This window comes from Sceloporus occidentalis, unplaced genomic scaffold (genome assembly GCF_023333645.1).
Source record: "Sceloporus occidentalis isolate IW3139 unplaced genomic scaffold, rSceOcc1.0.p SCAF_3, whole genome shotgun sequence".
NCBI lineage: Eukaryota > Metazoa > Chordata > Lepidosauria > Squamata > Phrynosomatidae > Sceloporus > Sceloporus occidentalis.
In genome coordinates this window covers 69,056,567-69,080,510 of record NW_028316983.1, presented here as the reverse complement: position 1 = coordinate 69,080,510, position 23,944 = coordinate 69,056,567, and the positions used below count along the sequence as shown (strand labels likewise).

Sequence of the window (23,944 nt, the reverse complement as noted above, 5' to 3'; positions counted from 1 at the left end):
TTATGAAATAGTTTATGAAATATTTTTGTTTTATTATGGTTCCTGTTCATAAAGTTCCTGTATGTGTATATTCTTTTGCAGAATTATTTCCCAAAATACTTTGTGATGTATGCATGTGCGGTAAATACTGAGTCCTCATTTCCCCATTGTATTATTCTTCCTGGCTGAGTTTTGTCAATGTCAGGAAACCCATTTGTCAGCTAGGAGCTGATATTCTTTCACTCCCTAATGAGATGCTCTGTATTTTATGCCTATCATTCACTTGGATTGATTCTGTTGTCTGATCTGGCATTTTGTTTTCTGTCACCCTCATCACATTTCACATTTTATTTGGGGTATGAGACTTGGCTGAAGTGATTTATTTTAGCCTCCTTTTGAAATAAACCCTCTTTCTTTTGCAAGATATACGTGATAGGATGTTGTAAAGCCAGCAGGGTTTGTGGCCTATCTGATCTTACTTCTGAAAAAAGAACAATGCATGCTTTTGAGGAAGTGTGTTTTCATATTAATGAATCAAATTTAAATATTCCATTACATGGGTTTGTGCACATATTTGAATTCACACAATGTAAATTAATGATACCTCTTTATTTCCATATTAAGAGCAAATATTTGTTTCAGAGAAGTGTAGGGCCTGAAGAGGCTTTCAGCTCTGCAAGTAATCTATGATTCTTTGTTCTGGAACTGCAGACAGATGGATAATTCATTTATATTAGCCTTCAGCTATCATCACCAAATAAAATGGGAAAGGTTTGGCTCTTACAATTAGGCTTCTAATATATAGTTATGAATATGTAATGATATCATTGTCAACTTTATTCAGATCACTGTTCTAATTTTCTAACATTCTAGCATCTTTGGGGCAGAGACAGAGGAGCATTTAGAAACATCAAGAAAACCTTTCATCAGTATCAATTGCTATGTACTGTCTACAAAATAATAATAATAATAATAATAATAAAATTTTTATTTATATGCCGCCCTTCCTCCGATCAGGGCAGCTTACAACACATTAAAAACAACAAAAATACACGCTAAATAAAATACACATAAACCAACAGTAAAAAGCCCCATAGCCCAACCTCTTGGCCACGAAAGAGGAGGGAGGCCCACAGGATATTTATTCGGGGAATGCCTGTTGGAATAGGAAGGTTTTAAGGTCCTTCCTAAATTGGGCCAGGGTAGTAGACGAGCGGAGCTCTGTGGGCAGCGCATTCCAAAGGGCTGGGGCAGCTATGGAGAACGTCCTCCGAGAAGTGGAGGCTAACCTAGCCCCAGGCACCTTCAGTAGCTGCTGCCCAGTCGTTCTGAGGGTGCGAGGCGGAATGTACGAGGAGAGGCGGTCCTTTAGGTATCCTGGGCCCAAGCCATTTAGGCCTTTATAGGTAATTACCAACACCTTATATTGAGCTCGGAAGCGAATGGGCAGCCAATGGAGATCTTTCAAAACCGGTGTTATATGGCTGGTCCTGGGAGCACCAGTGACCAGCCGGGCTGCCATGTTCTGCACCATTTGCAGCTTCCGAGTTTGGTATAAGGGTTGCCCCATGTAGAGTGCATTGCAGAAATCCAATCTCGAAGTTACCAGAGCATGTACAACAGTTTCTAGGTCCCTCTGGGCCAGGTATGGGCGCAGCTGGCGAATCAGCCGAAGCTGATAACAGGTGCTCCTGACCGTCGCATTCACCTGAGCAGTCAGGTGAAGCGACGAGTCAAGAAGCACCCCCAGACTGCGCACGGAGTCCTTCACAGGGAGCGTGACCCCGTTCAGGACAGGTGGAACCACCGCCATTCCTGGACCAGGAGAACCTATCACTAGTACCTCCGTTTTCTCTGGATTCAGCTTGAGTCGGTTTTCCCTCATCCAGCCCATTACTGACTCTAGACAGGCCACGAGAGGAGAGACGCCATCCCCAGTCACTGCATCAGTCGGAGACATAGAGAAAATGATTTGGGTATCATCAGCGTACTGATAAACCCGCGCCCCATGTCTCCGGATGATCTCTCCCAGCGGTTTCATGTAAATGTTAAATAGCATGGGAGACAGAATGGCCCCTTGAGGGACCCCGGTTTTAAGGGGCCTCTCGTCGGAGCACACGTCTCCCAGCTGCACCATCTGGGACCTCCCGGAGAGGTAGGAGCGGAACCACTGGAGCGCAGTGCCCCCGATCCCCACCTCTGCCAGGCGTCCCAGAAGGATACCATGGTCTATGGTATCGAAAGCCACTGAGATGTCCAAAAGCACCAGCAGGGACACGCTTCCCCCGTTGATGCTCAGACGGAGATCATCGACCAAGGCGACCATGGCCGTCTCAACCCCGTAACCCGCCCGGAAGCCAGTTTGAAATGGGTCCAGATAGTCCGTTTTGTCCAAGACCGCCTGAAGCTGGATAGCAACCGCCCTCTCGATCACCTTCCCCAAAAATGGTAGCAGCGAGACAGGCCGATAATTATTATGTACCAGGGGGTCGAGGGAGGGTTTTTTTAGGATCGGTTTTACGATGGCCAATTCAATACCCAGTGTTGTTGTTCGCAACCTCCATTATTGAGCCTTAAAAAAAAAAAAAATCAAAATGGGAAAGCCTTGATTGTTTACTATTGTATATACTCATGTATAAGTCAACATAAGTTGAGGGTAAAACTTAGGAGCATATAACAAAGGATATAAAGAATGAAGCAAATGAAAACTATGCCAAAGAACTTATAAAATTCTAGCAAACATAACTGTTTGTGCTTGTTTGAAAGGCTTCATGGATGAAGAGGTAACTATAGTAAACGGTGGCTGTGGAATGTGTGGGAAAGGGTGGGGCTAAGAAAACTTAAACATGTCAACAAGGATGTAAAGGCAAGATTTAAAATACAGTTTTAACTCTTATCACAAAAAAGGAACCATCCCCTTCTCTGAGCAGAGTGGCAAAAGGCAAGAGTCCATCCCAGGAGAACCTAAAAGAAGCACCAACCCCCTCTACTCTCTCAGCGTTTTTTTGAGTGCTACAAGTTGCTGATCTGCAAGGAATCTCATTGATTTTGCCACTTGATTAGGAGTAGGCAAAACACAATAAGAACAGAAGAACATCAGCATTAGTAAAACAGGCAAAAATTATTATTTTTTCCTTTAGTTTTCCAATGTGTCATTTCCATGAAAAGAACCGAGAAAAGGATAGTATGACTATGAATTGCAGTGATCAAATACTGTATTATTGCCTTCATCTTTTCTTCCTCCACTATCACTTTATTTATACCCTGTCTTTGGGTCTTCCTGGTATGTAGTATTTAGAAATAATTTTGGTGCAGTTAATTTTGACCATCATTATAATATTCCAAAATACATTTTTATTTTATCTTTTTCAATTGACAATTTTTCAATTTCTTTTCTACCAAAAATGGCTTTAGGCAAAAACGTTTTTTCATCCCCAGCCCCTGGGCATTTGCATGTCCAGTAGCCTCCTTTCAGGGATGCTTTGACCATGGATTTTTGCACTGGCAGAGTGTTGGACAAAATGGCTCTTCTTCTCTCTTCTGACTCTGTCAATGTATGATATTGGGGCGGTACAGACCAGTATTTTGTGCCAGCCTGATTGCAAACTAAGGTTGCGTGAGGGCTGAGCATTTACACACTCATCAACCCTACCATGCACCCTGGGTGCCATCTTGATGTGTGCCTGTACAGCCGGCACCATGATGATGTTGTTCGTGCACAGCGCTGCACAGGAGGGGCATCATAAGGCCACTCTGTGGCCCTTATGGTGCCCCTGTAGCGCCAGGAATAGGAACTGCATTTTGCAGCTCCCTTTTCAAGCAGATTGGGGCATGGTGTCCGGTTGCCGTGTCCCCAACACTGCACTTTCAGGGGCAGCACAGAGCTGCCCCTGTCAGGCCGTTTGTCACGCCCCAAAGTCTTCACAATCTACCACACAGCCAGAGCTCTGCCAGTGCAGGTGTGGGCAACCTACTGCCTTTCACATGTTTTGGTGTACAACTCCCAAAATCTGTAGCCATGATGATGGGAGTTGACAGAAGCTGTAGGCCAAAACATCTGATCCCTTTACTAGCAGATCTATCTTTTGCCCACTCAGGTTTGAAGGGACCCCCAGCCTTTTAGTATTAAGCTTTTGTACATTGTGAACAGTTCTGAAGAAGAGGTATTTCAGAAGGTACAGTTTGTGCACATTTTGAACAAAGTTATAGCTTGTTCAAAATGAAAGGATGCAGAAAGTGAGGCTGCTCTCCCTTCCCCTCCCCTCTTTCCCTCACTTACCTTATTCTTACTCTTATTTAACCTCTTTCCAAGTCTTCTTCTCTTATATTGTTGGCAATATCTATATTTTTGCTGTCTACCTTTGGTGCCTTGTTTTCTATCATCTTCCTCTGCCTTCCATTTAATTTCTCTGCATGTCAGTCAACACATTCGCCTTCATCTCTCCAAGTCCATACATTGTTTTTACAGTATTTACTTTTGTAAATGTCTTTTTGCTTCTTCTCCCTTCTCATTTCCCCCTCTCTCCCTCCTTTTGTCCCCCCCCCCCATAGCATTCACTCTCTCTTTCATCTTTACATCAACCCTTCTCTCTCTTGCTCTGCTTCAAGCCTTTCTTTTCCCATGCACACTCTGCCCCTTAAGCTGCTGGGCTTCTCTTCCTGTCTTTTGTTTCTTCCCTTTCTCTTGTTCTATGCAACACAATATGTATTGAATTGCTCACTGCCACAACTAGCACAACATATCATGGAGTGAAAAATTCTAGTGAGGATGGCAGGGGAGGTGATAAATTTGGTAGAGTAAACCACCAGGAACAGGGGATATTCCAATTGAACTGCTACGCATACAGAATAAACTCCAGTGTTAACTAACCTATACCAGCAAATATAAAAAGCAAAACAGTGGCCAACAAACCGTAAATGGTCAATATATATCCCTATATATATATCCCTAGCCACTAAAAAGGAGGCAGAATAGATTGTAGCAACTATAGGGAACATTGTAGACCCACGTATTGTTCCTGATAAAACATCCTTAAATTTCCTTGGGGGAAAAGTATTTAAAAGTATATTGGTATATTGTAATAATACAGAGATGAGACAGTCATTTTAAAAAAAAATTATTGTGGGAGTATACTGTTACTGCAGTCCCAAAGATAAGATATGGGGGATATGCAAGGAAGGATGAATTGGTAGTCATGAGGGATGAACTGTCCTAGTATCTGCTGGAACTGGGAAACAAATGTGGCGAATCATGGCATCTCACAGGAAATTGCTGACATGCCTTGCTGATAACTTCCTCTTTCAGAAGGTGGAAGGAATGAGGGTGCCAGCTATCTATGACATCATCTTAACCAATAAGGAAGAGGTGGTCAATGTGATTAAAGAAGCAGAAACTTGACAGTGTAATGCTGCAATTCAGGATCTTATAGAAACCTGAAGGTGAGTATAGTAAAAAGTTTTGTCTTGGATTTCAGGTGATTTACATAAATTCAGGGTGCATCCAGACTGATTAAAAAGACCAGAAAGTCCCAGATTTTGTTCCTGTTGTTTCAAATTTTATTTTGGAGATCTATACATGTTTGGTTTATTTCAAAATGTTTTCTGTCAGCTCACAGTATGCTCAGAGACCTTTTTATACCAGCTTCTCAGGCAGGTTTATTTTAACCCAGTATAAAATCAGAAAGAACAGGAACAAAATCTGGAATTTTTCAGTCTGGATGCATCCTCAGAGTAGTTTTAGGAAGGATTTAATGGTTAGGTATACTAGTAGGGAAAGAAGCTCAAGAAGGCTGGGAGTTCTGAATAGAATTCTGAATAAATTCCATAATAGACTGTGTGAATTGCAATTGTACAAACAAGTCCAGTGTGAAAGAAAATGGAAGACATCTAGAAAAGCTGCATAAGAGGAAAGTGAGGAACATCGTTATTGTAGTTGTTATTTTATTTTAAAGGACATTTATAAGAAATTAAAGGACATTACTAAGGATAACTATAGGTATGTTGTCATAGTACAGCTGGCCCTTCGTATCTGCTGGTGTTCCATTTCGGACCCCCTCCACAGATGGCAAATTCTGCTCGATGTCAAGCCCTATTTTCTTCAATGATGGCATGATATGCGTGCAACTGTGTTGGTGTAGCAGTGTACATGTACCACCATTGGGGAGAATGGGGTGAGGCCATCTGTAATCTAATCTGTGGATGGTAAGCCTACGGATAGGAAGAGCAGACTACAGTGCACTCGCGTTCTACGCAGGCACGCCTTACATGGACTCCAGCATATGCTGAATGTCTGTGCTGGAAGAAGCCTCGGCATGTCCGGAAGGTGCAATGGTGCATACATGGGAAACTGTGGCAAGAAAAATTCTAGAATGACCAGAATCTTTGCAGTTTGGCACTTATTCTGCACAGAATTCAGATGAAATTGTTTTGTGTAGAAATTAGCACAGGAAGTTAATTTCTTTGCAGAAAATGCTGTTTTTCTGTGCAAAACAACCATGTGCCGGTTTTATGCAGAATAAATTACAGCATTTCATGCACAGAAATCAGCATTTTCTGCTCTGAAATTAATATTTCTGCATTTCAATATTATTTTCCATGCAGAAAGTCTATTTCTGCACAGAAAATGCTGATTTCTGTACAAAGCATCTATGTTGCATCTTTTTTCACAGAATAAGTGCTGAAATATAAATATCCCACAGAAGCAGTGTGGATTTCAAAGACTTTTTTTTTTGTTGCAGTGGGAAGAAAATAGATGAAATTACTCATTGCTACCTCCAAGCATAGAATTACACCCCAGTTATACCTAGAAAAGCTGCTAATATTGGAGCAATAAATAAAAGCTGGATGTCTTTGAAGTATGTGCAGTAGAGAAGCATGTGTTCAACTGTTTCAACCATGCCTGACTGACAAGTTTTGCTCATTACCCAATTTCCTGGAGGGATTGGGGAGGGAGGGCTAAGAGGAAACCCACAGTAGGCACCTATTTCTACCCACTAACAAAGGGGGTTCCAAGGTTGGTGGAAGTTATAGAAGTAATGCATGCCTTGTGAATGGTAAATGAAGGCTTCTCGTGCTATACAAATGTTTACACTAGTGACTAGACAAGAGCATAGCATAAGATATGGTGAGTGTCTGTGTGTACACACTTCACCACGCCTTACAGAATAAGAATGCTGAAGTTTCCAGATAGCACTGATCTGAGACCCTTTCAGCACTACACAGCTGTAGTACTCTGACTTCACTTTAACTTCCACAACAACTTCCAATGGAATCCTGGGATTTGCTGTTCAGGAGGTGCATTTAGAATTCCCAGCCAGAATTCTCGTGTCTCATTAAATTATAAGCTACCATATTCAATACAATGCAGCTGAGTTAGTTAAAGTGGAATCATAGTGCTATAATTGTGTAGCATGAACCCTGTTTTAATTAGTTCTCTTCATCTGCTTTGGTTTCCTCACATGAACTACCAAATGGTTTCCTCTTATAAAGTATGCTGATTTCTCTTGCAACCTTCATCACCTTACAATCCTCTTTCTCTTTGGCCTGAAGACAAGAGTGGACACTATCAGAGGACCTTATCTTATGGACTGTGCCCACATAAACTTCCTCCACATTCCATCCTTCAAATCATCTTTTTATAATGCAAGAACCTTCCCCCTACCCAGGAAAACTGCAATAGCAAGAACTTCATTTCTTCATGAGAGTGATGGTATGTGTAAGCATAATGAGATGATGGTTACACAGTGTGCATGTACAGAGTGCTTTCATTTAACCACTGAGTCATCCATGTCAATAGTGTCTGTAGACAAGGGGGCAAGTGATAAGGGAAAGGTGGAAACTCACAAATGGTCAGTGTTCATATGAAGAGATGACTGACCAAAATGGCAGTGTTCATATGAAGGGATTCTAGAGGGCAAAGAGCTTAATTTCACTAACCACTAAATATTTGAGTCCTCATCACTTGTACTGGTATAAGGGATGCCACAATCTGGCCTATAGGTATGCTCAGAGAATCTGTGATTGGCTTGATCAACTACTAATAACTGCATTCTGTGATTTGTCATATATTGCTCCACTGTAATAGTTTGTTTAAGTTTTGCATGAAATCAAACAATTTCCCCCCTGAAAGCATGGGCTTTAAATTTATTTAGGCAATATGTCTGACACTGTATGTAACTGCTACATACCAAAGCAAAATATATTTTCCTGTTCAGTGCCAGGGCAACACAGTGTAACCCTAATCCTGAACCAGCTTTGTGATTTCATGCCAAATCTGATTGGCTATATGGGATTATTAGCCCTGTCAATGAATGGTACACCTTTTAACCTTCTTTGGTCATGTGAATGACAAACATTATCTGACAGAATGTTGAATTTAGATGTTATAACTTTTGCTTTTCATTTTAGGGCACAAAGATGCAAATGTTCACAAGTACCTTTACAAGAGGGATTCTATTTTTGTCTTTCAAAATATGTCATCCATCCTTCAGTAATTGAATATACAGTAAATGCTGTAATTTATTCTGCTCAACAGATAACAGAAGATGTCTCAGTAAGTGCAACAGAACTCCACCAGCTTCTTAAGTACTTATAAAAAGACCCATCACAGACATCAGAAAGAAGTAACTAATCATGCTGTGAACTGAAGGATGGTCTACCCTCTTGTGTCTCAGTATTTTGTCTTGTGATGGTAAAACAAATTCTTGCCTTTATGTGTTTTCTGACAAGTGCATTATGCAGAATTGAACATATTTTGTGTTGTTAAGACAAAATGAAATGCAATATTGTGAGCAAGATCCAAACAGGGGAAAGGGGGTGAAATTGTTTGGACGATGTTCTTGCCTTTACAAAACCTCTCATGCAAGCTTCAGTAACCAGATATTAAACATACATTGAGCTGCTAATAAACCTTCCAAATGTGTTGACTGTAAAACATCCCATCTGTTTTCTTTTGTACCAGTTTATTTTGAGTTGTAATGAGAAATGAATGTTTTCTGCTCTGTTTTTAATAACTCTCCCTTCCACCATTACATGTGTATTATTTCTAAAATGGTACCTTTGTTATAAAACACATTCCTGCTTATTTTAGCCTTTGTATACAAATATATGTTATAGTTATTTAAATTATTCCCCAAAGGTTTTTGAAAAGCTTGAAAATGTGTGCCTTGTTTGCAGCATTTATTTCAATAAGGAAAACATGTTACAATGCTTGTATGTTTAATAGCTAGGTGTAGTTACAATCAGCTGTTTCTTGGAAATATGTATTTCCCCTTCAGACGTATACTGTCAAAATGGTCTTGTGAAAAAGTTTGCCCTGCTGAGTTCAATGGAACTTACTCCCAGAAAGTTAGTATGGAATTGTAGCCCATACTTCATTAATTATCCCAGAATTACTCTGTAAGGCTGTGATAACAGATAATCTACATCACCCATCCAGATGTTTTGGATTTCAGCTCCCAGAATTCCTGATTGTTGTCCAAAACACTTGAAGGACTAAAACTGAAGAATTGCTCATCTAGATAGACTGATCGATCTAGACCACAGGCTAACCAAGAAGCTACCAAGCACTGAGAGTGTCTGGTCTCATCACAGCACAGATCTCATGAGCCACTTAGGAGGGTCACAGAGAGCCTTACTTGTCACAGTATTGATAGGGGAGTTTCGCTGGCAATTGCAATGTGCTTTCCGTGAGAACATAAGGGTACAGTCAGCTGAGCTGTGCTCCAATACATATATTCCCTTGAAATCAGTATGGTTGGTGCAATGTGGCTGAAGGATTAGTTAAAAAAAAGCATGCAGAATTGCTTATCTAGTTTTAGCATTAGGTATTCAAAAGGGTAAAAGATTGCAGTCATAAACATCATATGATCCTTTACAGGTAGGTTTTAGGATGTTTCAAGGCAATTCCAGTCACTTACCAAACAAGACACATTGTGCAACTAGTGGTCCTTTTCTCCTTAACTAATTTTCTATGTTAAGAAAAGAGACTGAAGAAGTGATGGGAAAATATGGGAGAGTTACAGTTGACAGGACAATGGTGTCTGGACAGCCTTTCCACCTTCTAAATTCCACGCATGAGGCATGAAGTTGCATAATAAAAGCAGCCTCTGAGGTATCCATTAATGTACAGCCAGGAATGCTAAATTACAAGCTGAAGCAACAAGAAGTGCAATAGAAGTGTGTATTTCACAACCAAGGTAACATTCTTGCCTTCACTACTCTGAAGAAGCCAAAATGGCAGCTTAAGTATGTGCTGTCGGTGAGGCAAAGTGTGTTTCCCTTGTCCTAGCCATTTCTTTTCTCTGTGCCTTTCCAGATCAAGTTTTATTTTTACAAAGATAAAGTTGGAAACTTTTAGCCATAGCTCCCCCCATCTAATGGCAGTAGTGTTAGGCTCTATCTTGCCATCATATAGTAGAAAAGTCAGGGTAGCCTTACTGCACTGAGGAGGAGGGTAGCCCTTAAGACACACATTCTCACACAATCCGAGAGACAGGCTGTGCTTATAGTGTTGGGCAATGAGAGAGTATCCTCTTCAAAGGAGGAAAGAATCAGACAAGAAAAAGCTGCAACTAAAACTGTGGGGTATTTAAGTATCTCAAGTGGTGTGGGAAGGGGAAGAAGAAACCTGTACTGCCAAGTAATAGCAATGGCAGTCATGGGCGTCATCTGATCAGTGCTTATGTCCATAATACCCCTTTCCTTTTTACAGCAGTTCCATTAGTAGTGTTATTAAAATTTAGTATCCTGCCAGTACCAACAAATAATAGATTCTGTATCTCTCAAGCAAATAGATACCCCTCCCTATTCACTAAATATGACTGTTCCAAGAAACAAAGGAAGGAAAAGAGAGAGGATTTGTTGCCAAAAACTAGCTGATAATCAGCACCTAGCTAAAACATAAATCCAGATTCTCAGAATGATACCTCCCGTGATAGCAAATGTGTATTTAAAAGTATCTCATAGTGTTGACTTAAATGTTCACTTGTTAGTTAAACTGCAGGAATGCAGACCTTATCCTTCCAAAACTGTGTTACAGTTCATTTTGCTACTACTTGACAACCTAAAGCACAGCAGCTTTTGAAAGTTTCCAGATTACTGCACTTCAGATATATAAGCCCAGATAAAATAAAATCATCTTGAAAGCTAAGCCCAAATTCTGTCGTCAATCCAGGTTTTTTTTGGGGGGGGGCGGGGGGGGGAGAGACTAAATAATATGGCACTCATGACAATAAGCTTTCATATCTCCAGCAAACCTTGGAATAGTTTCTTCCAATAGTTGTTCCAATACCTAGTTCCAATAGGTAAAACAATTGCAATTTTCTTGCAGTTCAGTGCTACTTTTGGAATGCAAGAAAAATGTAGCTTCCAAGGAATAAATATGTTTGCTGCAGGGAAACCCCCTCTTTCTTTGCATCCCTGCAATAACTTTGTAACACAACTATGGCCCGTTACAGACCGCCCAAAAGGGGCAGTCTTGGGCCGCTGCCGGTTGCAGCGGGAGGAGCTGCAGCAGCCAAACTGCACGACTCCTCCGCGCTGCAAAAAAGGAGTGCAGAAATCGCACTCCTTCCGGCAATCCGGAAGAGCCGCCACAAGTGCCAAAGCGTGCACTTGCGACGGCTCTTCCGGGTTTAGACGTTCGGATGCTGCGCGTCCGTTACGTCAAGATGGCTGCGCCCATCTGTATAGGGTGCCACCATCTTGCCGTACGGAATACGCGCGAGGGGCAAGGCGTGTCCGGAAGCGCCGCCCCTCGCGTGTATTCCTGGTGTAACGATGGTGCCGCTTAGGCCCGTCTGTAAGGCGCCAAAGTTTCCTGAATCAGAACATCTGAAAAACATCATAGGAACAAACATCATAGGAACAAGAAGATGAAATGGCACAATGGGCTCAGGTTGACAATGTTCCTTTCAGAATCTGCTAAAAGTTATATGTTCTCAAAGTGATTTTCTTTGCCAAAGTTCAGTGTCAGCTAAATGGTTTTTAACTGGTATTTTGTTTTGCAGCTTTGCAATTAGTATTTGTTCTCCAAAAAGCAATTAGTATTTGGATTTCATTATAAGAAAGTGGTAGTTAAATTACAGACATTATCTGTGTAGTCAGTACAACGCTTTCTCTGAGTTTGATGGAAAACCTTTTTAACCATGTGCTTAACATAGGAGAAACTGCACTGTTAATAAATAGCAATGCATCCAATAATGTAACTACACATTCTCTGTGCAGATTCTTCAATATTATTTTCTATACAGTTAAAATAATAATAAATATTATGACATCAGTAGGCTATCATCTGGGAAATTTCATTTATCTGGATTAATTTTTGCAGCTTATGAAAGACACACAAGCCTCTCAAAATTCACAGGAGACTAGAACATTTTTTTCTGTTGCCATCTCTGGTTAAAAAGAATTCTTACTGAAATCTTTCTTAAGATATTGGATTAGTCTTGTGGAAGGTACTCTATGTCCAGAATTCTGTATGACATGGTATTTTCATGTAGATTGTAGCTTCAAATGTTTGTTCTGCTATTTTTATTTTAGGCTTTCTAGCCAAAATGCAATGAAGAAAACAGCTCAGATGTGTCCTCATGTGTGTAGTTTGCTATTCCAGGTATACCACAGGACTATGTGAATGAGCATAATCAGATTAGGCACAGGGGGAAGGGTTCACAGCACTGTCTGCCCTCTTCTCTCTCTCAAGTTGACAGTTCAGGATTGTCTGTGGCCCTGAGGTTTCTGGACCCAAACCTGAGACTTAGAGATGGCTCCTGATGATATTGGTAAGCATTATGCATTAAGTACTGACCACAGTTGATCACAGCTTGTCATTCACACTGTGTGTGTGTGTGTGTGTGTGTGTGTGTGTGTGAGAGAGAGAGAGAGAGAGAGAGAGATCAAGGTGAAATAAGGGAATTATTCTTTCTCACTTACTTGTGGAGATGAGATTAGGACCATTTAATCAAGGCAGAAGGTGAGTGCTGAGGAGAGCAGAGGGTAATCCCTGGTACCACAAGGACAGGAAGGTTAGCAATAGCAATTTCATGTATATACTGCTTCATACTACTCTAAGCAGTCTCTAAGTGGTTTACACCTGTAAGGTAATTGCCCCATCAAGCTGGGTACTCATTTTAGTGACCTCAGAAGGATGTAAGCCTGAGTTGAGCCAAAGTCGTGGCTGGTATTGAATTAACTTAGGACTTTATCACACGAGGGTAGAAAAATGGGATTCTAGCAGGATATTATTATTATTATTATTATTATTATTATTATTATTAACCTTTATTTATGAAGTGCTGTAAATTAAAAGTGTCTTTGGTTGGTACTTATCACATGACATCATATTTGTCCTCTGCTGCCTTGCATTCAATTTGTTACTATAGCACAAATTTTCATTGACAAGCAAAACCCCTCAATAGGCTCTCATTCTTAATGCTATTCCATTACTGCCTTTGTGCGATAGGTCCCTTCTGCTTCAGTTCCACTTCGCAGGCAGTCACATGGTATGAGTAGGCATTACTCTGCTCCTATCCTTCTTTCCCCCCTCCCCCTTGAAGCAATCGTGGTGGCCAACATCTCTCCAAGGCCAGCTGCTGTGTGTATATTTACAAAGAAGCTGGCTTTGGCAGATGGGTTGGCAACTGCAATCCATGGTTGGCAGCTGCAATCAACTGGAAGGTGACATTTGGCAATGAATAAAATTGATCATTCCACCATGGATTGTCAAAGTGCTATCATGGGGAAAAGTGTGATAACAAATGATGCCAAACTGGTACACTTCCATTTCTAATCTAGCACAATTGTGGCAGGACAGCAAGCTGGTGTGATAAAGTCCTAAGTCCAAGTTACATCAACAGATGCATGAAGCCTTGCACATCATAGCAAACTGGTGCTCTCCTAGGTGAGGCTGAGATTTGTATACAGTAGACCCTTGTTATACACTGGGGTTTGGTTCCAATATCCCCTGTGGATAACAAAATCCGTGGATGCTCAAGTCCCATTAAATATAATGACATGGCAAAATGGTGTCCCTTATAAAAAAAATGGAAAATCAAGGTTTGATATTTGAAATTTATACTTTTTTTGAACATTTTCAAACCATGGATGCTTGAATCTGTGTATAAAAAAATCCGTGTATAAGAAGGGCTGACTGTACAATCCTTTCCACTTGCTAGAGGTGAGCCCAACAAAATTGGAGAATTTGCAACCTCTTTTCTGACATGGAGATGACCCAGGAAAATTGGTGACTTAAAGCCATGTTCTGAGATCTGGCACCCTATTTGTCTCTTTTCAGCAAAATGTGTAAACCAGCCTAACCAATTGTATATGCAAAAGCCCTGTACTGTCTTGGCAATAGGGATGTGTTAGCATTTCAGAAGGCTCATTTTAAAATAAGAACATTCTGAAATTTGCAGGTTTCTTCATAAATAGTAGGACAAGCTCTTTAGCTTTTAAACATTGGAATACTGGAGAAAGCAGAACTGATATTCATACATTCATGCAAATGGCTTTGCTCTTAAAAGTCTGTTTTTGCATCCCTGGGTATTCAACTTGGTGTGTGGTGCTAAATCAGTATTGCCAATGCTTTTTAAATCTTTCTTTCTGAAAGGTTTTCTATCTTTTATAGCTATGTGGCAGTATTGTCCTCTCCAAGCTAGAAATAACTTCCAATTGAATTTGGTTGATTCAGATGTGTAAGAATTTGTTTTTGCTTTGTTTTTGATAAGAACCTGCCAAAATTGCAAATTTCTCTCTATATGAAATGAAATGAACCTAACATTTTACAAATTTGAATGAGCAAGAAAGCAGGATTGTCAGATTCACTGATCCTTTGTGGATCCCTTGTGGATGCTATTCTCAGTTCTTGTCTGACACACTAAGCACTAAGCCACACTGCTTCTTGTAATGCATACACATAAGTAAGTGAGCAGAGCCAGCATATACATGTTGACTTACACAGCTGTAATACTTGCCAGTCCTATTCTCATATGCCAGTCTATCCAACCTTTCCTTTCTTTGCCAAAAATGCAAAACATACTCTAAAGGTGACCTTGAAATACTGCAAGGAAGCATCAGTGTTTTCAGTGGCACTGGATACGGATGGGATTTGATTCAAAGTCTTCTGAAGTTCCATAATGCATTACTTTAAAAGCTTTACATCAATTTGTAGCCAAGCCATATCAGCTGTTTTTGCTAAGATGAAGTGTACATTGAATTTTGCTAACTAATTCCAGAAACAGCAGCAAAAGTTATATCTTAGCAATGTCATTGAAAGGACAATGAATTTTTGCTTTGTCTAGAAGCAGGAAAAACTTTGCAGGATTGGGTAAGAACTGCTATTGATCCGGAACCAATTTTTGTCACTGTTGGAACAGTGAAATGACACCCTCTCCGTTTTGTACATTGGTGGGACAGGATATAATCAGCTTTTCTAGCTTTATAAGTAATAGTGAAGCCTGCTTACAGCTGAGGTTCATATGAATATCTTTATCAGTTAATTTCAAGCACTGCACAGCAGAATATAAGATACAACCCAAAGCTCAAGAGGCTGTGAATTTGAGAGGATTCCTAAAACAGAGCCATATGTTCAAAAGAAACATACAGTCAGATAAGGATCCCAGATCAAAAATGTCTGTAGAGAGTTACATCCTTTCTAACTATTTTAGAAAACATCCATGGATTTAGGACCATTTAATTTCACTGCAGTGAATTTAATGTCTCTCAATTGGCTCCTTAATCTGTCTGCCTCAAAATGAATAAAGTTGGAATGCTTAGATATAATTTACTGAATGAAGATAACAGATGTGCTAAGCTCAATAAATAGCCTCCCAACCTCCATCATGTGGCCTGAGAATATATTCTGCTGTCCCAAATTATGTGGTGCACCTAGCTCCCATTTTGATTTTCCACATGGCAAAGAAAATTCTACATAGAACATTACACTGGAGAAAATACAAGAAATTAAAATGGAGCCTAGATCCATCTGTCTGGTGCTGCTTGTTTCACTGTTCCTACTACTACAGCTGAACTGCCGATAAGCATGCCTCCGCTGCTGACATACACTCTAACTCACAATTTTGCAGAGACAGTCTTTATTAATCCTCTGCTCCCAAGGTTTTTTGGCTGCTTTGAAAATGTCCCAGTTTCTCCTCCCACTTTCCCACATTGTCCTCAATGTTCTTAAATTGATTCAAACTGAGTTCAAAGTGTAAAAGTACTTTGCACTCAGTTAACTCAGCAGTGGGGAGAGGAGGGGAAGGGTGAAATCTTGCTCTTCCTTGTAGAGAAATTTGCAGGCAACAGCAAATTGCTGCAGTATCTCCTAGCTTAGGTCATCTTCATCAGAACATTTATCATCTTGACCACATGTTGCTTGGCCACACGTGTTCCAGTTGTGATATATAAATTATGAGGTAAGGAAGGTATGTCAACAATCTTAGATACATGGATGGCACCATATTACTAGTGGAAAACATCACAGACATAGAACAATTCCTAAAGAAAGTCAAAGATGAAAGTGCAAAGGCAGGCTTAATGCTGAACATAAATACAAAATAATGATCATGGAAGAAATACATAAATTCCACCTGGGCCTCATTCCCACTACTGTTTAAACGGGATTGTGATTCGGTATGAGCCAGTTTAAACGAGTATGGTTCCCACTTAATCCGAATCGCTGAAGTGATTCTGAAAAGGGGGGGCATGCTCTAGACCCATTTAAACTATGTCTTTTTGATGCTGGTTTTCTCCACTTCTTTTCATCCAAATCGAATCTGCGCAAGTGGGAACCAGCACCGAATCGGATTCGATTTCAGAAATCTCTTTTAAATGAATCACTTCTGAGCAAATGGGAACTGGACGCAGATTTGAATCAGTTTATGAAGTGGAAATGGATATTCTGTGCAGGAACCTATTCTATTTAAACCAATTCATTTCCCAATGGGAACCACAAGTGGGTTATCTGCTTCAGGAACCTATAGACAGAACTGATAAATAGAACTGATTCATTTCAGAATGGCAACCACAAGTGGGTTATTTTGATTTGATTAGATGACAGAAAATGCGATCAGGGCAAATGTAGTGGGAACCACAATCCGATGTCAAAGCAATTCATCGATTCAAATCGGAAACCGATTTAAGTGTAAATGGGAATGAGGCCCTAGACAATGAAGACATTGAAATAGTCAAAGAATTCCCATTCCTAGGCTCAGACATCGATCAGAATGGTGACTGCAGCCAAGAAATACGAAGACTAGGAATGGAAAGACAGCCATGAAAAGAACTAGACAAGATCCTAAAGAATAAAGAGCTTAGCCAGGCCTTCTCTGGGAGGAAGTCTCAGGGCTCTGGTGATGCATACATGATAGAAGGGCTTAGCTAGAAGCAACTAAGGAAAATAACTGAATTTGACCTGCAGCACTGGAGGAGGGAAGAGATTAAATCTTTTCCCTGAGCCATTTTCCTAGTTAAAAGTCACCTCCCGTAGCTGCTAATTACGAATGCCTAGCAGCAGTATGTTCCTTTCCTCTGGTGCAGGGAAAATAACAGCCAGAGGGGGCATTTGATCAAGGAAGTGGCATGTGTAGAAGGGTTAATACCACTTCCACGGTGCTATAGTCCCTGATCCAGCCCCCGCCCCCCAATTGCTGTTCTATATAATCGTCTCCCCTCACAGCTGCCTGAGAATTAGCCTCAGAGGGTTTCATCAGTTTTGGGCAGGCATGGAGAGTTACTGAGGAGAGATGCCCTACCACTTTTAGATTCTTGTATTCCATCAGCAGAAAAGTGTTGACTCCTAACTTTAAACTGAAATCCTATATTTACATTTACCTGGAATAACCCTTACTGAATTCAGGAAGATTTGCTTCTGAGTTGTTGCTGTGGTGGTGGTGTGCTTTCACATCGTTTCCAACTTATGGTGACCCTAAGGTGACCCTTGGAGTGTGGTGGAGTCTCCTCCTTGAAGGTCTTTAAACAGAGGCTGGATGGCCATCTTATTGGGGATGTTTTGATTGAGAGTTCCTGCACGGCAGGGGGGTTGGACTGGATGGCCCTTGTGGTCTCTTCCATCTCTATGATTCTATCACTTTGTTTCTTGGGGCTGAGAGTGTGTGACTTGCTCAAGGTCACCCAGTGGGTTACCATGGACAAGCTGGGAATTGAACCCTGGTCACTAGAGTCATAGTCCAATGTTCAAACTATCACACCAAGCTGGCTCTGAGCAGACATGCAAACAATTGTGCCATTCTCTAAACTGGAGCCCATGCAGACAGGACCTGAAAGCAAATTTCACTGACATCTATGATACAGATTGGAAGGTATGTATTTATGAATGGAGTGTTAGTACCATGAAAAGCAATTTAAAGGTTCAAATACTCTGGGTTAATCCCATTGAATTAATGGCACTAAATCTGCTTAAATCCAAGGGTTCTGTCTTGATGGATTTGTGAATAGTGGCCTAAAAGCACAGTCTGTTGAGAATAAACATGCAAAACAAACAAGGCATACTTTTAAAAAAATACATCCACAGCTAAGCAATAACTTGATTTAGATCAACCAAGGTCTAATCTGCACTGCAGAAATAATGCAGTCTGACGCAGCTTAAATTGGCATGGCTCCGTGCTATGGAATTCTGGGATTTTTAGTTTTGTGACATATTTAACCACCTCTGTCAGAGAGCTCTGGTGCCATAACAAACTACAAATCCCAGTATTCCATAGCATTGAGCTATGGCAGTTAGAGCTGTGTCAAACTGCTTTATTTCTACAGTGCAGATTAGACCCCAAATGCTACACAGCAAAAACTTTTCATCATGGTGCCAAAAAAATGGTGGGGATGGGATGAGAAAACAGCAAAGTCCAAAACTTGGGCTGGATGTTGTGAACATGTTCACAGACTGAATTAATCTGCAGGTGGACGGTGAGTAAGAAGTTGGAAGGAGGGAGGGGCAGTTCACTGCCACCCCCAGCAGCCCTTTCCAGGCACATGCACCAGTGACCCAACCCTAATGAAGCTCTTTTGAATGGTTCTGTTGAAAAGAATGGAAGCTGTATAGCAAGTGTTGAAATTCTTTAGCTCACTGAACCCCACCAGAACACCTCAGTTGCTCATTGTTGTTAATTGTCATAAAGCTGATTTTGACTTATGTCGATCCTATGAATGAGAGTCTTCCAAGATTCCTAGTCAACAGCTGCTCTGCTTGGGAAAACTCAGGGCTATGGCTTTTATCAGTTGCATCTGTCTGTCTATAATGCAGTCTTCCTTTTCTCCTACTGCCTTGTATATTACTAAGCATCATTGCCGTGATTCTGTATCACTTATTTAGCTAAATAACCACTGACGTTACATAGCTAAGTAATGCCTCCTGGCCTAACCCCTTCCATTCCCACTAACCAGGCAGTTGCTGTTGTGAGCAACTGAGGTCTGTTCCCCTGTCAATCAGGAATTAGCTGACTAACATTCCCACTCCCTTCCATGAGTGATTTCCAGAGTGACATTCAGAAGCAGTCCCTATTGCAACTTCCCCTCACACTGGAGAGTGTTCATGCAAGGGGGGGGGGGGCGGGGGCGGGGTAGAAATGTCAGTCTGCTGCTTCCTGATTGATAGGGAAGAGACCCTTGTTGTTCACAGCAGATATTGCACAGTATGTGGGAACTGGGAGACTTTCACAGTCCCTATGTATTTGCTAAACTAGTGAATATATAGGAAACATAAATATGAACCGGTCATGAATGCGTTACACATTTGTTAATTTCCTTGGTGAATTCTGGTCTGTGTGACTTCTCATGATATGTCCATAGTACAATAGTCTCAGTTGAGTCATCTTGGCTTCTAGGGAGAGTTCGGGCTTGATTAACAATAAGACCCATTCATTCATCTCTTTAGCAGTCCACAGTATACAGTATGTAGAACTGTCCTCCAGTACCATATTTCAAATGATTTTCTTCCTCAAAGTGTTCTTCACTGTCCAGTCTCCTATCATTGGTAACCCCTCTCTAACCACTACCCCACATTTTCTCAATAACACAGTTTTGAAATTATTTAAGTATTACAGACCACACTTGTGTCCTTTACTTGACTCCTTACAAACCTCATTAAAATGTGCAGATCTATAATTCAGGCCTGAAATATTAGCAATTACACAATAATTGACTTATCAACCAAACTTTTCAGGCCTCTTAAGGTTAATGTATCCAGTAGATCCTCAGTCTCTTAGAATGTTTTCTTTCTTCCTGTTGAATCTTCAAGTTTCCCTGAAGAAAATAATTGTGCTGCTCTCTGTAGACAAAATGCCAGCTGCACTTTGGAGAACATTCATATTCTGAGAGACAGAGACTTCCTGAGGAAACAGAACTAGACCAGAGAATCATATAGAGAATTAAGATAAAAACTAGAAATAATAGGCAGGGCCTTGATTTAGAGTTAGTTGCCATAGTACTGGTTAGGTGGAATTGGCACATTGTAGAAACTGAGAAGAAACTCTGGATGTGAGAGTATGCTGGATCAGATGCCTCTTAGCTGGCAACTGAGAAGTGCCATGAATACACAGTACTTCATTTTTGACTGCAATGCAGCCACTAAAAGTGGTGGTGGGGAGGAGGTATGTGTTCAGGATCTGCAGATCCCAGTTGTGCACTAGGACTCACTTGATTTACTTTTGTGAGTTCATCTGCTTGTGCTGTGTGTTGAACAGTGCCCCCTGTCCTACTCTGTCTTACAGAAACAACATCTCAAGTGTACCCAGAGAAGCAGCCATACCCGCTAACTGTACCAGTTTGCCAGGAACAGCCCCAGATAATCCTGTGCTGTCCTACTTTTGTAACTGTAAAGTGTCCCAGTTTATCTCTCCTCCTCCCACTTTCTCTCTTTATCCTTGTTGACTTCAATTTTTGCAAATGAATTCAAGGTGCAAAAGTAGTTTGCACCATATTTGAAATATGGTGCTGGAGGACAGTTCTATATACTGTATACTGTGGACTGCTAAAGAGATGAATGAATGGGATGTTTATTTCACTAATACCTGTCTTTAGGGTGAAGTCAGGTTGTGCAATACACAATATCTCTGCTGTGATCCTATACCCATTTCCTCAGGAGTAACTGTAAATATGCTTAGGATATCTTTGAAGCTAAGCAGAGTCAGGTAGTACTTGGATGAGAGACTTCCAATGAATACCAGGTGCTGTAGGCTATATTTTAGAGGAAGGAGCTAGCAAAACCACCTGAGTATTACTTGCCTAATACACCCAGTATGAAATTCATGGGGTTTCCATAAGTCGAGAGCTGATTTGAAAGCACATACACACATAGGCAGGAACAGTAAGGACTTTATGAGACTGGTAAAAAAGATGGGAGCATTGTTGACATAAGCCATCTAGGTTTAGTGACAATTTCTCCATTATGGAATACACAGACACACATACAGACACAGACACAGACACCGACACCAACACACACACACACACACACACACACACAGGGATAGTCTTGGCTGTTAAGCCCCATTTGTTGCATTTGGAGAGAGTGCTTAGCTCCTATTACAATCAAAAGGATACAGAAGTGATTGATTTCAATTGGATTTAGCCAGAGCCATCTATTAAATGGTTCCATGTTAAATGTTTTACAAGATTTTTCTGTTGTGTTAGGTATTTTAATGAATGCTTTATATGCTGATTCTGTCAATCAACTCTTGTAAAGCAAAACTTGATTTTAAAAAAAATCATCTTGAAGAAACTGTTATTTGCTAATAATTTTTGAAGCAATAAAGTAGATCAAGGGAAGATTCTCCCCTTTGCCTAAAGATAAGAAAAACTCTACTAGATCTTGCCAAATGTCTATCTTGCATAGCACCCTACTATTTTCTACAATGATATTCAGAGCTTGAAAAGGTTGCTTTCTTAGATCATAACTTTCAGAAGCCCTGGCCATGGCCATATTGGCTGGGCACAGTCTGTGCTGTACTCCAAAAATGTAATGTTTCTAAGCTCTGGCATGATCCAAGTTTTGGTGTCATACCACATGTTTTTCTTGTCTGATATTACCATGGACAACATGTATCAACAGCAGATACACATAAGCTGTATGTAGTTTCTACTTAAACCCAGGTCTTCTAAAGTAGAACTGGCATGGTTTATATGTTTGCTTGTGGTTTTGGTGAGTATGATGGCTTCACAATGTCTTGAAATCAATTTGCAAAATCATTGTACAACCTATATCAAGAGATTTTGTGTGTGTGGCTGAGTTGTGACTTGGAGATTCACTGAAAAAAACAATTCATTGAAAAGATTCAGCACGTGGCTGAAGTTCAGGTTCACAACTTCGAATATGAGGCAAAATAAAAATGATTGTGTGAACTGTTAACATTTGAAGAGAAGTACTTTTGATCCCACACCATGGAAAGGGAAAGTTCTATACTCTTTCAGTGTGTCAGCCCCATGAATATGAACAGAATGAAAAATTGTCAATTATCTTCCACTTTGATAAATATTTTTTATTGTTCTATCCTTTGAAAGATAATGTACTCTCTCTCTCTCTCACATACACACACATGCACATGTGTGAATGAACACACACATACATTTGTGTGCCTTCAAATCATTGCTGACTTTTGGCTACCCTAAGGCAAACCTATAATGGGATTTTCTTAACAAGATTAGTTCAGAGTGGGTTTGCCATTGCCTTCCCCTGCCGCTGAGACCATATAACATGCCCAAGGTCACCCAATGGGTTTCATGGCTAAGTAAGGAGTGGTCTCCAGAGTTGTACTGCAATGCTCAAGCCATCATGGCACACGACACCCAAAATATTTTGTTATTATTATGCACAAAATTGTAAGACGCTTTAACATTTAACTGCACAGTTAAGTTTCACTTGTTGGTTTAATGTGAATACTAATGGTATATTTTAAGGAAAATGACATTTTATTGAAGAGTTGCCTTCTGAACATTTTAGACTATTGAAGGAGACTTACAAAGCAATTCTTGACTGGATAATTCCTCCAGGGAAACCATTAGTAGAAACTTTTTGAAACACCAGTATTTCAATCACAATGTAAAAATCAATTTTTTCTTGGAGTACATTCTTGAGTCAACCTCTGTGTTTGGTACTGTTGATTAAAAGTGTTTTTATACTAATATGAAATTAAAACAAACGGTGACACATGACTGAATCTAACTGTATATATTGTTTTCATATCCATTTCATAGTGCAATGGTATTTGTCTTAATGTGTCATAAATGATAAGTGAATCTTTGGGAGTTGTGCGATTTTTAAAAAACCAAACACTGCATTTTTTGCATTAGGATTTTAAATTGTTAAATATTTTCATACATAAAGCTCAACAAAACAGTTGTAATTTGTATCCTGTTCATCCATATTTTACATGTTTTTCTTGTTAAAAAATCTTTTGTGAAGACATAGCTAGAGAAGCAAACCAAGACGTTGAAACAACAGAATTGGCATCTCTGACAATAAAGCTATGGATATGTACGTATGTGTCTGAAATGCAATAGGTCACAAAGAAGAAAATAATATTCACCAGTCCTCACATGATGGCCTGTGGAAGCATGTTGACAGCAGCCTTTGGACCAAGGAAATTCCTAACCACTGTGGCACTATCATGATAATCACAGCATAAGAAACTATCTGGTTGTTCTGTGCCAGGGAAAACCAACAGACTAAATATTGCCAATATCCAACCTTCCCCCAGCCTAGGGAGAGAATGTTTATCACTCATGTAATACAAATTCCCATGAGAAAGGCTGTATTGAGACAGTGGAAGATATACATATGTCTAAGTTTGTGTACAGTATGGGAGCCTCTAAACTGGAAGCCTCAACATCTAATTAATGTGTATGTAAAAACACTGGCAGCACTAGGGTTGGTGTCACCATAGTGCAGTAACTCATGTTGTCACTCCCAGGCAGGCAGCAATCTCAGAGGAGATAACATGGGGAGAGAGCAGGAAGGAAG

General features: G+C 40.4%; 1 protein-coding gene across 9 annotated transcripts in view; it reads left to right on the top strand.

Annotated features, from left to right (window-relative positions):
* The window catches only part of LOC149316153 (potassium voltage-gated channel subfamily A member 3-like), a 37,078-nt gene extending 25,931 nt beyond the window's left edge, over nucleotides 1–11,147 (top strand). For 5 of the 9 annotated variants that reach the window (XM_089514893.1, XM_089514892.1, XM_089514890.1 and 2 more), the window contains 3 exons: nucleotides 5,285–5,418; nucleotides 7,528–7,687; nucleotides 8,513–11,147. The gene's annotated coding sequence lies outside the window, so the exon portion shown is untranslated. Of the gene's footprint in view, nucleotides 1–5,284; nucleotides 5,419–7,527; nucleotides 7,688–8,385; nucleotides 8,416–8,512 lie in introns of those variants that run through there. The other 4 variants (XM_089514887.1, XM_089514889.1, XM_089514885.1 and 1 more) reach the window with 3 other exon arrangements.
* The last annotated feature ends 12,797 nt before the right edge of the window (nucleotides 11,148–23,944 follow it).